This window comes from Crassostrea angulata, unplaced genomic scaffold (genome assembly GCF_025612915.1).
Source record: "Crassostrea angulata isolate pt1a10 unplaced genomic scaffold, ASM2561291v2 HiC_scaffold_97, whole genome shotgun sequence".
Lineage (NCBI taxonomy): Eukaryota > Metazoa > Mollusca > Bivalvia > Ostreida > Ostreidae > Magallana > Magallana angulata.
This window is the reverse complement of record NW_026441652.1, coordinates 1-16,899: the sequence shown is the minus strand read 5'-3', so window position 1 is coordinate 16,899 and position 16,899 is coordinate 1. Positions and strand designations below refer to the sequence as shown.

The 16,899-nt window shown below is 37.5% G+C and overlaps 1 pseudogene; it reads left to right on the top strand.

Annotated features, from left to right (window-relative positions):
• The first annotated feature begins 14,682 nt into the window (after positions 1-14,682).
• Positions 14,683-16,343, top strand: LOC128169097 (uncharacterized; annotated as a pseudogene).
• Positions 16,344-16,899: the final 556 nt, after the last annotated feature.

The window sequence follows — 16,899 nt, the reverse complement described above, 5'->3', positions numbered from 1 at the left end:
AATAGTGTGTATGGAAAGGGGTGCGCAACGCCGGAAAAATGTCCATTCCGAAGTTGTCCGTCCCACTGTTGGTGTTTAAACAACATATCGCATTATTGTGTAGCATTATCGAGCATCCAGACCTGAGGACGTGTGTGTATATACAAGTACACGTGTGTCTGTCACCTCATTGTTCCCAGTCCCGCTACCGTGCACTGCAAATTGTCAGAAAGGGCTGTATACAGTATATTGTAAACAGATAGCCATGCTATGACCTTGAATTGCTAGTATTACATAATGGTCACTATGATATTTATGTGTACCTAGATGCTGCGCACTGAATGGTGTTAATGATAATTGACAGAATGAACTCTGTGACTCTTGTAGTAATGCGTAGTATTCCTAATTGATGTTATGAAACCAGGTCATAATACGGGCAGAATAATATCCAAATTGAGAGTTTAACAACATGTGACCTATTTGGCGATTCTGTGTCTGCAACGAATGCTCTAGTATTCTATATTGAGTCATGTATTGTGTATTCTATATATTAACCTTTGTAACCTTTTATGCCGTGTATGAATGAACGTATTGTGAGTAAGTGATGCCTCATACTAGGTGGGGGGGGGGGGGGGGGGGCTCCGAGACCCAGGACTCGGAGACCCACATCCTGCATCCAGACTCTTTGATTGGCAGTTTTGACGGTTTTGTTACTTTATTTAGGAATAAAATATTAATCTTAATTTTGAACACTAAATGTTCACTCATGATCGTCGTATATGGGCCGAACTAGTCAAAACTGTCCATCATAAGTAAAACCTTATATATACCCATATGAAATGAGATTGTGCAGACTCCTGATTTGGGCTGCTTTAGATTGTTGTAATCTTAACTATACGATCACGCTTAATAAAACCGCTTGAGAAAGAAATACTGGACTTGTCATCCATAAGCTTGAGCTGACCCTCAATAGGATCCTGTAAGACAGAAGGCTTACATGAACTTTCTTGGTGCCAGTGACCAGGACTGAGCGAAGTTCAATACAGAGTAAGGTAAGAACCATTTCTATATGTCTCTTATAGCTATCTCGAAGTAAACAACTTTGTCTATGCAACCAATATGGCAACAGGTGATGGGTTTTATAAAAAAGAACTTAGAAATCAAATGGAGCAATTAGAAAAACAATTCGCGGGGTTGGGTCAGAACAAAGAAAATAAAGGGCAAGAAACAGGTCAAAAGTCCTCAGAAAAAGAACAGATTAAACAAAATACTTTTGAAACATATCATGATGCTAGGCCGTATGAAACTCGTGAACCTCGACACCGAGTCCCAGATCAGGATGATGAAAAAGATTTTTTTATTGGTCAAGTTAAAGCTATAACAGCCGCACTCTCAGTGCCCCTATCTTCTGTGATAACTCCTTTTGAGGGAGATGCTCAAAAATTTAAACAGTGGATAAAGGAAGTTGAAAAGTACAGTGTTATGTCTGGGAAACAAGGTCATGAGATCCCCATGCTTGCATACATAACGAGTAAGGGTTCAGTTGGGGATTATATTAAAAGGTATTTAGATGAAACAGATGCGTCTGAAGAAATCCCATCTTGGAACGATCTTAAGGAATCCCTTAAAAATAGATTTGCAGAAATAACAGACCCCCAACACGCGTTAGCAGTAATGCGTAAGACTCGACAAAATTCAAATGAAAGTGTTCAGTTGTTCGCCGAGAGACTATTGCAAATCGCGGAAGACGCCTACAGTAATGACAGACTAAAAGATCCTTTGATACAACAACAGTTAGTAGATATCTTTTGTGACGGGTTGACATTCGACTATCTCAAAATGAAAATTTTGCGAGAAAACCCTAAAGATTTAGAATCCGCAATTCAAATAGCAATGCGAGAACAAAATCTGAGACAGAGGCTAGCGATAAGAGGGTCAAATATGACAGAAATTGTACAAAGTAATGACAACAGACGAACTCTTTCAAATTTTGATACTACTCTTCCCTTATTAAAGGATAGAGCAGATAATCTTATCTCAGTAGAAACAAGGCATGTAGAACCAATGGAAATTGACCATGCGCGTAATAGTAGGTGTTTTAAATGTAAACAGACGGGTCATAGGGCTAGAATTTGTACTCAAAATAAACCCCAAGTCAGGTCCCGTCCTCAAATAGATAAACGACCCAGTCAAAACAAACCCGTCCATAATATAGAGCAGAGACCCCGTTCGCCTGTGGAATGTTGGAATTGTGGTAAAGTAGGTCATGTGCGTGCAGATTGTTGGGGCTCGCATATGTATCAAACAGCGCAGCAAAATCGGGGCAGACCATCAAATCGTCAAGGCCGAACATATGAATCTAGCGACCAAGTAAATAGGGGATCGTCTCAAAATTTCAAACCGCGCTATTATGTTTACAAACAAAAACAGGAAAACTAAGACGTTCTTCCTTCGTTGAAGCCCGAAGAAAGAACTTTAAACAAAGACCTACATATGAAATTAATTTTACTAACAACCCCAGTAGCTGTTTATTAAAAGTAGGTAAAAATAAATTTAGAGCTTTGGTAGATACAGGTGCAGCCGTATCTCTAATTAGTAAGAAAATGTATGATAATCTATTTCCCCGCCCCAAGTTGTTTAATAATGACATCCCCTCTTTACAAGCAGCAAATGGCAATTCTTTAATTGCGATAGGGTATGTAAATATTTCCTTTAAGATTTCAGGGTTAACTTTAGACCACAAACTTTATGTGACAAAGGGACTCAACCGAAACATGATTCTCGGTCGTGATTGGCTCAAGAAAAACAATGTTCGTTTATACTTTGATCTTGGACTCATGCGTATTGATGGCAAAGTATACGCGGAACTTAAAGAAGATTTACACATCTCAACTATTGTAAGAACTCCTAAGAAACTTATTATGAGACCAAACACGGTGACTGTATTCTATGGAAAAATAAATAACAATTTTCCTCTGGAAAAAAATGACTTGGTTGAAGTGAACAGCATAGACAATAACTGCATTATGGAAGACCCAGGACTATATTTAAAAGACGCCGTTTGTATAGTTCGGAAGGATAAGAAAGTTCCAATGATCTTCGTTAACCAAACTAACAAAAATTATAAAATTCCAAGAGGCTACATAGTAGGACGAATTACCGCATTAAAACAGAAGGAAATCTCAGAAATACAGACTACTCAAGACACAAAAGAAGAAATTGATGTACATAGAAGATTTGAACACTCAATCAAAAGACTTGTGAGCAAAAACAATGATTTATTTGCAAAGAAAGACAGTGACCTTGGAGTGACTGATACTGTTAAAATGAAGATAGAAACCACCCAATAAAGAACAGACCCTACCGTGTACCCTTAAATAAAAGACAGATAATTGACAAGGCCATACTGGAAATGATGGACGCAAAGATAATTGAGAGATCACAATCGCCTTGGTCATTTCCCTTAGTAGTGGTGAAGAAAAAGGACGGATCAGACCGGATGTGTGTTGACTTTAGAAGCTTGAATAAGATAGTGAAACCCTTATCATTCCCGCTACCGTTGATTGATGACATCCTATGTTTACTAGGTAAGGCAAAATATTTCACTGCACTAGACTTAAAGAGTGGATATTGGCAAGTGAAATTAGAAAATTCAAGTAAAGAAAAAACGGCCTTTGCATGTCACAAAGGACTATTCCAATTCAACCGGATGCCATTTGGGTTGAGTAATGCACCAGCAGTCTTTCAAGAGCTGATGAACATAGTTCTTCAAGGACAAGAGGAGTTTGCCATCGCATACCTGGATGACATTCTTATATTCTCAGAGACACCGGAAGATCATCTTCGGCATATTCAAGACGTTTTCAACCGCCTAAGGAAGCATGGACTTAAAATGAAGCTAAAGAAATGTAGTTTCTTCAAGGAACATACAGAATATCTTGGTTTCATCATTGATGAACATGGCGTTACACCTGATCCAAAGAAAGTCGAAGCTATAAGAAAGTTACCAGCGCCCACTACAGTCCGAGAAGTTCGTGGCTTTATAGGTATGTGTAGTTATTACAGGAGATTTATACCGAACTTCTCTAAGATTGCAGAACCATTGATTGACTTAACCAGAAAATATGCAAGGTTCAAATGGACGCCATGTTGCCAAAAAGCGTTTGACTTTATTAAAGAAAGTTTAACGGTAGTGCCTTTACTAGCATATCCAGATACTAATAAGCCTTACATCCTGTACACCGATGCCAGCGACAATTGTATTGGAGCGTGCCTTACTCAAAAGACAGATGAGGGAGAAGATAAGCCAATATATTACTTATCCCACAAGCTGAGTAAAACTCAAGAAAAGTGGTCAACCATAGAAAAGGAGGCATTTGCAATCCATTACGCCTTTCAGAAGTTAGACCATTATTTACACGGTGCTCAGTTTACTATAAGAACAGACCATAAGCCGCTCAAGTATATCTTAGAATCTCCAATGCAAAACAAGAAAATTCAACTATGGGCATTAAGTATCACAGGATATAACTGTAAGGTAGAGTACATAGAAGGAAGATTTAACTGCTGTGCAGATCTCTTATCCCGATTACCGACAGTCAACCTCGAGTGTGAAGAGGAAGAACAATCAGAGCATGATGAACCAGATGTTAAGGACAATTTCTTTGAAGTAAACGTACTTAACTCCAATGCCTTTTCGCCTAAGAGATTAGCCAGATGTGAAGTTAAACAACACGACGAATTGGTCAAACCCTTTATTGATCTACCAGAAGAAATCAACATCAAAGAAAGTCAACAACACGATGAGCAGATCAAGAAACTGAAGAATCGGTTAAATAAAGGAACAGCAACGGCAACCGAAGAAAAGAAGTTTTTGGAAACTGATGGTTTAATGTACTATCTTTCAGATGGAGACTCAGAAGGCCCAAAACTTCGCCTGTATGTACCACGTGAGTTAGAACTTTTAGTAGTGCAACAGTATCATGACGGACTTGGACATATGGGAGTGGACAAAACATATGACGGTATCAGACAAAAGTACTACATACCAAATTTGTACAAAAGGTTATACTCTTATATAGAAGGATGTATAGTATGCCAAACGAGGAGCAATAAGAAAAATCAACCTCCACTTCAAGAGACAGATATACCACCTTTTCCAATGGCTAAAGTAGGACTTGATCTATCAGGACCATATCCAACATCCTTGTCGGGAAACAAGTACATAGTTTCTTTTATTGACATTTACTCTGGTTGGCCAGAAGCTTTTCCCGTTCCTGATAAGTCAGCTGACAACATAGTACATCTTATCTTAGAAGAAATATATCCAAGATATGGCTGTCCTCTTCAAATCCTCACAGACAATGGAACAGAAAATGTGAATAAGAAAGTGGAAGAAACTTTAAAAGAATTGAATATCAACCATATCAAAACATCTTATTACAGCCCTCAAGGTAATGGTAAAGTAGAACGATTTCATAGAACTCTACATGACGTGATGGCTAAGAAAACAACAGACAACGCTCAAACATGGGATATTCATCTTAATCAGACGTTGGCAGCCATTCGTTTCCATCCTAACGATTCGTCAAAGTTTTCTCCATATTACCTTATGTACAACAGAGATGTCGTATTACCTCTTGATACGTTGATGAAACCTCGAAGGAGATATGCGGGAGAAGATCAACACAAGATCGCCCTTCAAGAACAGCATAAAGCTTTCCTGCTAGTACATCGTAATATGAAGGAAGCCAAGAAGAAACAGAAAGCTCAGGCCGATAAGAAAAGCAAAGACGAAAATTTTCAGGTAGGTGACCCTGTCTACCTTAAGAACAACAGAAGACAAAATAAGTTAGATAAAAAGTGGCTACCATATTATCGAATCATAGAGCAGAAAGGACCAGTTAGTTTCGTGGTGAGAGATCAATTGACTGGATTAACCACCAAATGCCATGCACGACAATTAAGACTGGCAGATATTTCGCACTGGCCCCTTTCACAAACTACTGAAGATGGTGGAAGAACTCTAAGAAAAACTAACTATGTGGTGCCACCGGAAGATGAATCGTCGTCAGAAAATGAAGACATGCAACCAGAACCACTTGAAAGAGCCATACATTCCAAACAATGGGAAAGAGAAGGATCTTCAGACGAAGAGGATATTCCCCTAGCAGAACTTCAAAGACGTATAAGAGCTAAGAAGATCATGGATGATCAGCAGTATAAACACGAGAATGATCCGACCGTAGATTCAGAATCGGATGAGACTCATGAGTCAAATCAATGTGGTGAAAATAGTGGTCAAGACTATGAAATACCCTTAGATAACCCAAATGTACCCTTAGATGAAAATATGGAAATAGACGAAATAGCCCCTAAAGTAGGTCTAGGCTTCAAACCAATCCCTAAACCGCGTAAACTAATCCCTAAGCCCCGTAGGGAAAATAGCAAACAAAAGTTTGCTGTAGATTGTTTGGCTATTATGAAGGAATTAGCCAAAATAATAAACTAAAAAAGTTTTATTATCGTATAGTGTAGATGTAAATAATCTTGAATGAGCTTAGCTTTGTATATATTGCCCGCTTTTAAAAAGATATGACAGGATGACCCCCTGTGACATAAAAACATGTATTGAGATACATGTACGCCGACTAGCAAACGCGGACTCAGCACCTCGGTTATTTGTATGTATATACGGAGTTGAAGAGATTTAACATATACTCAAAATACATGACACAGCGACTAAGTAAGAAACTATTTTTTTGTAAGTGTAATTTTTGTACGTGATTTAAGATTATTGGTAAAAACAATTAAATATTACAATCGACATCTTGAGTATGGGACAAGGTTGCTCAGGTTTTCATGGTTTAATGACTTAAGACAAAAGATATTAATTTAAAAGTTTTCCTTATGAATACACTTATGGCGGAATTGCCAGTAATTAATTTGCAACCCATGAAATCCTCGTCTTGGGTGGGAAGCCCCTGGTTTTATGTGTGTTTAACTTTGGCAGTAACAATAACGATAGGACTTTGTATTAAAAAACGTAAAACTATTAAAAAGTGGGGTGGTATATGCTGTAGTGGTTGCTGGACAGGTTGTCGAAAAAGGGGTAGTGACGGAGATAAGAAAGGTTCTTCCAAAGACACTGTATTTTGTTGTGAGAATCCAGAGAAAAGGACCTCTAGCGACATTATTGAACTTGAACCAATCCCGAAAGTCACTAGGATCCAAGAGAAACCCCGACGAAGCGGAAGAATCGCAACTCGCAAATTGGCCAGTAACACGGGGACCATTTCGACTAAACTAGCACAACAATTTCTTGGAGAGGAGGAAAATGAAGACTATCCATGGACCAAATACTATCGACCGGACCCCGAGCTGGCACGTAAATACCTGGAAGAGAAGGCCGCGATGTCTACGCAACAGAGGAACGCAGGAGACGCTCCGCGAGAAGTCGCCTCGCCATCCGCGCCGACCCTCTATCCACGGGTGCCGATGATGGATGAATAATTGAGCTACAGCCGCGAAGAAGTTGTGTATTCCTTATGAAAGGATTGTGAAATTTAGCGAAAATTAAAAAAATGTGAAATGTGTTAAAGTAGAAAAGTGCGTTATCTTGTGCTAATGTAAATCTTGTATTTGTTGATTCACTCTGGAGAAATTCAGGAAGAAACCGATGGACTCCGAACTTATGACGCGAACCTCGCCCCTAGGAAGGAAGAGATATTTTTGTGAACTTATAAGCATGCACTGACTTTGTATATATATGTGACATCAAACTTAACCATACTTAAGTATTACTTTGATGATGAATTACGATTATATTCAACTATGGTTATTTCATCTTGGTCATTATTATCATACTTTATTCATTATTGTTTTCATGATTGTAATGCGATATAATCAAGCTATATGATTTTATGAACATGTATACATCCTGGTTATAGATTTGTTTTTATAGATGAATGGTGTTCCAAGCCGGAGGTGGAAACATGTCACTTGTTACTATCTCTTAACATAGATGTTCTGACTGGTATGTCACTAGGAAGTTCGTCTGATCAAGGGTAGATCAAGGACGCTTTCCTATTCCGGGCGCCAGGCATGAGAAATCTCCCTTCGGGATATTTCTTTTGTTTGGGGGACGTATGTAAACAGATAGCCATGCTATGACCTTGAATTGCTAGTATTACATAATGGTCACTATGATATTTATGTGTACCTAGATGCTGCGCACTGAATGGTGTTAATGATAATTGACAGAATGAACTCTGTGACTCTTGTAGTAATGCGTAGTATTCCTAATTGATGTTATGAAACCAGGTCATAATACGGGCAGAATAATATCCAAATTGAGAGTTTAACAACATGTGACCTATTTGGCGATTCTGTGTCTGCAACGAATGCTCTAGTATTCTATATTGAGTCATGTATTGTGTATTCTATATATTAACCTTTGTAACCTTTTATGCCGTGTATGAATGAACGTATTGTGAGTAAGTGATGCCTCATACTAGGTGGGGGGGCTCCGAGACCCAGGACTCGGAGACCCACATCCTGCATCCAGACTCTTTGATTGGCAGTTTTGACGGTTTTGTTACTTTATTAAGGAATAAAATATCAATCTTAATTTTGAACACTAAATGTTCACTCATGATCGTCGTATATGGGCCGAACTAGTCAAAACTGTCCATCATAAGTAAAACCTTATATATACCCATATGAAATGAGATTGTGCAGACTCCTGATTTGGGCTGCTTTAGATTGTTGTAATCTTAACTATACGATCACGCTTAATAAAACCGCTTGAGAAAGAAATACTGGACTTGTCATCCATAAGCTTGAGCTGACCCTCAATAGGATCCTGTAAGACAGAAGGCTTACAATTATATAATCCCTGACCGACCATTCAGATCTTAGGAAGTGTGTGTATATATACGTGTACACGTGTGTCTATCATCTCTTTTCCCCTATCTTGCTACCGTGAACTGCAAATTGTGAAGAAGGGCTGTGTACAGTAGCTATTATATAATCACCGACCGGGTGAAATAATGTCAACATCATCTCCTTTGAAACTGTAGCTTCAATAAGCTAGTTGTTAATCATGTGTCTTTAAGTTTTTTGATGAATTCATTTGGAGCAGTATAAAACATTGATGAATTAAAAATCAATTTGACACCTCCAATGTTAATCTAAATAATTTTAGAAAATTGGTTATGAAAGTTAATAAGGATTGCTTGTTTCCTTATTAAGAAATTAATTCCCGGTTAAACTATTAGTAACATTTAATTAAAAAAATCAATGCAATCTCTCTCTCTCTCTCTCTCTCTCTCTCTCTCTCTCTCTCTGTATAAACTCCATAGGCTACATGTATAGAAAACACTAGTTCTACATTTACATTTATGTTGTGCATGTTCTGACCACGGTTGCGGAATGATAAAGAATAGGTAATAAAAATTATGATTGCATGTTTACTTATTAGGAAATGAATTCCCGGGTAAACTATATAATTAATAAATTTAATTCAAAGTCAATGCAATCTCTCTCTCTCTCCCCCCTCTCTCTCTCTCTCTCATGACTAATCAGGGGTTTTTAAAAATATCTCAATATCTATAAAACCTCCTACATGTATAGAAACACACATTTACATTTTCTGACCTTTGCTGCAGATTTCTGTTCACTAGCAATTAATTAAATTATCTTTGATATCTTCCACTTTGCAGTAAAAAGAGATATGGCAGTAAGATTTTGGAAATTAATGAAATTGATTATGATATTAAAACATCAGTTTAAATTCAACTCATGAGTCCAATAAGCCGGTCAGAAACGTATTGAACAAACATATTAAATATTTTTAGACAAACTTATATAAGCTATCGAAGCTTTCTTTTGCTATTCACGGGAAATTATTAAAGGTATAACCAAGAACTTGGTTAGAAAAAAGAAGAAAGGTGTACTCTATCGTTACATAGCTGATTATGAATTCTATATTCTGACTGATTAATTGGTTTTGGTGCGCTCCTATATGTTTAGATATATACAAAACCATGTGCCGCGCTTGATCTTAGTTTCTAGTGTGTTGTTTATTACCAAGAATCATATGATTCATAGGCTTAAGATATCCATAGTAAAGTGTACATATATCTGTAGACAATTTTAAAAACTTAATAATTCACTCTATGTTGTATTTAGTAGCGATGTTCCCGAGCTCCAAAGGACTACATGCCCCGAGGGCTTGCACACCTAATATAAAACATAATTCCCGCCCTCACCTGGGGTTTACCACCCGGTGAATCTCAAATCTTTAAGTTGTTAGCATGATTTTTGAAGTATCAATAGATTATCAACTAAAACATGTGATTTCTAAAATTACGATAACAGTGTGTCTTGTGATTCGGCGCTGTTGAGTGCAAATATTGACTTATAGCTCAAAATATAACATATGTGATTTCAATAGTTGAATTAAGAAAATGATATTGAAAAAAACCCAGTCAAAACCCGTACAGGGGATGTCAGGGGCATGCAGAGGGGTATACAGTGGCTTACAGGGGATGACAGGGGCATACAGGGGGTGGCAGGGGCTTACAGTGGCACACAGGGGTTGTGTACAGCGGCGCACATGGGATGACAGGGTATACAGGGGCTCTGTACAGTGGCACACAGGGGATGTACAGGGGATGACAGTGAAAACACAGGGGGTGACAGGGGAAGACAGGGGATTTTCATACGGACAGGGGTTTTTAGAGCCAGTAGTGTATAAACATTTGGTCTGTTTTTGTGGTCTCTTTGGGATCTCCTTTTTTTTAGTGCGTCCGCTTGGTGTTTACTTATTACTATGCGTTTATAAACGCATAATAAATAAATTTATAAATAATCTTTGATTATTTGGTTATTTTTAATATACTAGTATTCCTTACGACTCATCCATGTTTATTCAATACAGACTGGCATGATTATCTCTTTCAAAACATTGTCCCATTGACATTGATATTTCTAAACTGATAAATTTACAGCCATTCTTAAGAAAAAAAAATATAAAAGGAAATGTTTCTTATGGATGCTTTTGATTGGGTTACAGGCAGGTCTTAAATCTACACGCTCTAAAAAGTTGTAATTTTATCACTTTTTTACGTACGGGAAGAAATATCACAAAAGTATAACTTTGAAAGGCTTCATTTTTACCCTATAAATTCTCTAGAATCCAAGAGATTTGCCTCCGGAACCCCCACCACGGCTGTGTCCTGGACCCATGCGGGTCTCAAGACGGCCCCCAGACCCCCTGCCTACAACTGGCGCCTATGTAACTTCATATATCTTGGATTCGTCCCTGATAATTCAAAGGTGAATTTTGAACTCATCAGATCATTTTACCGGGCAAATAATGTCCGGTTTTAACCTATTGTACATGTTATACACTGTTCACAGTTACTATCCGTTATGCATAGACACTGGAATATAGCAATATAAGTTATGATGTTAATGCACATTCATTAGGTTTTAAAAAGTTCATGCGCGAATCTAGAGGAGGCCAGTGTAGAAGAAGGACCCCCCCCCACCCCGTGAAAAATTCTAATTTCTCAAATTTATATAGCAAAATTACAAATTAACCTACAACCTCCACTCCCACATCCGGTAATGAAAAAATTAATAACATTTTTTAAAGATCTATGTAATAAAAGATAAGTTTATCCGGCAATTGTCAACTGAATGTGTTATTGACTTTTTTGCAAACTACATTTATCATGTTTATAGTTGTTTCCAAATGAGAAAATCCTCAGTTGTGTTGAAATATACTAAAATATTCATCTTTAATATGAATGTAAACTATCATTTAGAAACATTCTCTCTTTTTGTAAGTGTGTATGTGTTGTTGTAATTATTGTATTTTGTCATTTTGTATGCCCAAAAGGGCCCAGAATTTGGAAATAAAATTATCTGAGCTATCTTTTTCAAATCCTGGATTGATGCCTGAGATTTTATCTTAAAAAAGCAGATCGATTTTACATTCTAGCAGGAAGAAATTCTAAGAACCTGATACATTGCACAACAATACAGTCGAGCAGTGGTTTTCGGGGTTTCTGGTGTTTCGCGCCATTAGTCATACCCGAATTTGCGCAATGTCTCGTTGCTGTTCGTCTGATTCATGATAATGATAGTAAGCTTTTTCTGTGGGATTATTTTTTTCTGTGTCTGTGTATTTACTTATATGTATAAGTATATCTATTTGTTCTAATTTGGTCACGGAATTTCTTATTCTAACTTCAATTCAAATCAATTAGATTTTCTTTAGTTATTTTCAGTTTCATTTATGATATGCTCCGACAAAAATGGGAGGGGGAAGCAAATGCATGCAAGTTAAGAAAATTGTCTCTGCTGCAAACCCCCCTTCTCATAATCCCAATTTGGACTCGTCCACTAATCGGCGCGCAATAACTATGAATGAGACATATTAAGTCCTGCTGACCATTCACTAAACAGCTGAGAGGTTTGAATGAACTTTACCATGGAGAGGGGGTCAAATGATTTTTTTGAGATTTGTTTCATAACAACTACATACATTTACATTAAACTTTATATTGAATGTTTTGGAAGAAAACTATCGAATTAACACACACGCAAATGACTAGTAATTGTTTAATGTACATAAGTAAGACGAGCGAGTTATGTACCTTTTTTAAGATGAATGAAATAGCCCAATTCATCAAAAATCGGGTCACACCCTCCAGTAAATATTCTAGCTACATGAATATATATTTGGTTTAATCTAAACTGATGATTATTTGGTAATGATGTTAATCCAACACCAGTTATTATTTACATTGTACCATATTTACATTCCACATATTTTTTGCTTGTAAAGTGTGTTGAATGCTACGGCAGTTAAAACACTGTTATGCACACAGGGTACTCAGAGGTTAAACTGACGAGTTTTATTATGACGTCACAAACGTTGAACTCTGTTACAGGAACGTCACAAGCAAAAATCAAAGTTCACGCTTGCGGCTGTTACTGTAGCTCTTCCATTAATATGAACATACCCTTAGGATAAGATAGGAAATCACATTTGCAGACAAGGAATGAAGATAAATAATGTAAATATAAGCATTAAATCGTGATTTTTTTAAGTATACAGTCTCATAACTGCAGCGATGTTTGCATACAAATTTTCATAACGCGCCTAGCGCGTTACTCAATTTGTATGCACACACCGCTGCAGTTATGAAACTGTATACTTAAAAAAATCATGATTCAATGCTATATTAGACAATATTTAACAACCTTTTGCGATGACCCCCCTCCCCCATCCACTTTTCAAATATGGTTAATCTATTTTTAAATCAGGATTACACACGTGCACTGAATGGTGAACATCCCTTTTACTTGAAAATTCTTGCTCACTGTTGCTTATTACATCCCACATAACATTTATTAATTGTAAATGTAAATGCTGACACATTAAATGTGCATCGGTTTATCTTTTTTATGAAAAATCTTGATTGCTTGCTCCCATTGTCTGCACTGTTTGGGAGAAGGGGGGAGGGGGGGGGGGGTCGGTAATAAATTTTTGATTATGAATGATGATTATGATGATAATTAAACTATACATATGTCAAATAAGCAAAAAATATGCAGTTTGCTGATAAACAAAATTGAATATTTAAAAACATCAATTCAGTAAATAACAACAAAATCCCCTTTGGGATTCGAACTTGGGATGTACAGATCACAAGCCCAATACTTTATCCACACGGCTGTGGGGTAAGTATTTCTGTGGATAAAATCAATTGATTATAACGAAATTCCGTTTAGATCAGAGGTCAGCCGTTATGTAATGATGTGTTATTCCACCTTAAGTGAAAAAGTTAATGTCATTTAAAGAATGACCTATATTTCCATGAAAAAGACTGAAGAGGCAGCTAGCATAGGAATATGAATGCTTCAATCACATTTACGTTTCTTGGAAAAAGGTGATTTTTAAAAATGATTTTACGCTTATTTTGTTTTCTTCCCCGATCTCATATACATATGCATTGATATTCTAAATATTTGTTGTAATGATGTATCTTCTAATCATGAATGGAACTATTTTTCAGCACAATTGTGTAAAAGTACCTGACTAAAGTAATATGTCTTAAATACATAGTAAGCACAGATCAAATATATGACAAATATTTAGGGAAAGTGTTTGAAAATGCTCTTCTCATGAACTACATTTGTACATGTACAATACAGTACAATTTTTTAGATTGCTTGGTATGTAAGCATCCTCAAATAATGTAGGTTCTAAATTAGAATTGTGACCCCTGGACCGATATTGGGACTCCAAGAGGAGGTTCAAAGTTTAACACAGATATATAAGAAGAGTTCATTGTCCTAGAAATATGTGGGGAAATGGTTTAAAAAACTGAAAAAGAATAATATAAGGAACATTTGTTTAGGCAAGCAACGTGGCCCATGGGCTCTGTTTTTTTTTATGTTAACAAATACAGTGAGTCAAACTGATAAGATAATGTCTGCTATGAGAGAGAGACGGAGAGAAAGACCCACAGAGAGAGACAGACAGAGACAAACAGAGAGTGAGAGAGAAATATGTATTAGCATAGACAATCAGAAACAGACTGAGTGTGAGAAAAAGAGAGTGAAAGCAACAATAAGAGAGAAAAATTTACAGAGAAAGCCAGAATGAGTAGGAAAGATTGAAAGAGAGAGAGAGAGAGAGAGAGAGAGAGAGAGCACCTGTTTAAAAATGAAATAATGAAGGAGAGAGAAGTGAGAAAGCAAGAAGAAAAATTATGAGATAGAAAGATAGGAGAGGATAAAGAAATAAAGAAAATGAGAGATCAATAGTATATGTTTAATAGAAAGTCAAATACAGAGAGAGAGAAATAAAAAGAAAGAGAGAGAATTGGCTTTATTAAACCCTTGTAACAATACAGGATTAGAACTCTACGTTTAATGTTTGTAGATCAAAGTCATGTGATGGAGTGACTGAGTGGAATCCCAACCCCAGGGACAGAAAAACCACAGCAAGGAAACCAGTGTCTGCTGAAACTGATGTCTCCCCCCGAGATACTTCACTCTCTCACAGCGACAGGTGTTGATGGTTTTTATCACATTTCCTGTGTGACTCCAGACAGGGTCTGGGTCAGTGATAGAAACAAAATCATGTTGACAGACACAACAGGTGTCCATCTACATCATGTGAAGGATTCATATAGTGATTTATATGGAGGATTACACACAGTGAACAGTGAGAGTGAACTGATTTATATAGATAGGAATGAAAACATCAACAAACTGTCAAAGGATATGAAAACAACCACCACATTTATAGAGAGAACAGACTCTACATGGGAACCATGGTGTGTGTACTGGTCCCCGTCCAATGGGGATCTACTGGTCGGGATGTATAATGATGATACTGGGACAGGCAAGGTAACCCGGTACAACCAGAGCGGGCAACTGATACAAAGCATACAACATGACAACACAGGACGGGAACTGTATGTTACACCTAACTATATAACAGAGAACAACAATGGGGATGTCGTGGTGTCTGACTATAGGTCTGGTGTAGTGGTGACAGAGTGCGAAGGAAAACATCGTTTCTCCTACACAGGACCTCCATTAGGATCAGGACTAGAGCCACGTGGAATCTGTACTGACGCGCTGTCACACATCCTGGTGTGTGATGGATGGACCAACACAGTACAGATGATAGACAGGGATGGTCAGTTCCTGTCACATCTACTGACAAAATCACAAGAGAGTGTGCTATGGAGCCTGAGTTATGATGTCAATACTCACCGTCTCTGGGTCGGATCATACAACAACAAGGTGTGTGTCTACAGGTATATCACCAGACAGGACGCTCTGACACTCACAGGCAAGTCTGAGTCATTATCATTTTTTTTATCATACATGTAAATTGATTAGATAATTAAGACATACAGTCAGTGTTAATTTTCAGTCAATAAGATAATGTAAGACATGTTTATATATGCAGAGTTCTCATTAAGCACCAGTTCGTCCAATTTTCGCGAGGTATGTCCAATGCACCATGTTTAATCAATATTGTCGACATCGCAATGTTGGCCAATACCGAGTACACATTGTGTTAATATCATATTAGTATAATTATTAAATTTGCATTTGCAGCGTACCATATATATCCTGTGTACAATTTCGATATCGCAATGTTGACCAACATCGAGTCGACATTGTGTCCACATCGTGTGTCTTGTTTCCTGTTTACATCGTCAACATCGCAATGTGGATCGTTATCGAGTCGACATCGTGTCTTCATCATACCTCTTATATCCTGTTTACATCGTCGAAATCGTCGATATCACAATGTTGATCGACATCGAGTCTATATCGTGTATACATCATGTGCCTTCTTTTCTATATACACCGTCGACATTGCAGTGTTGATCAACATCGTGTAGACATTGTGTCAACATCGTACCTCTTATATCCTGTTTACATCGTCGACATTGTAGATATCGCAATGTTGACCAACATCGAGTCGACATCGTGTCTTACTCTACATTGTGTTCCTTCTTTCTTGTGTACACCGTCGACATTGCAATCTTGATCGACATCGTGTAGACATTGTGTCTACATCGTACCTCTTATATCCTGTTTACATCGTCGACATTGTAGATATCGCAATGTTGACCAACATCGAGTCGACATCATGTCTTACTTTACATCGTGTTCCTTCTTTCCTGTTTACATTGTCGACATCGCAATGTTGATCGACATTGTGTAGACATTGTGTCTACATTGTACCTCTTATATCCTGTTTACATCGTCGACATAGTCGATATCACAATGTTGACCAACATCGAGTCGACATCATGTCTACATGGTGTGCCTTCTTTCCTGTTTACATCGTCGACATCTCAATGTTGATCG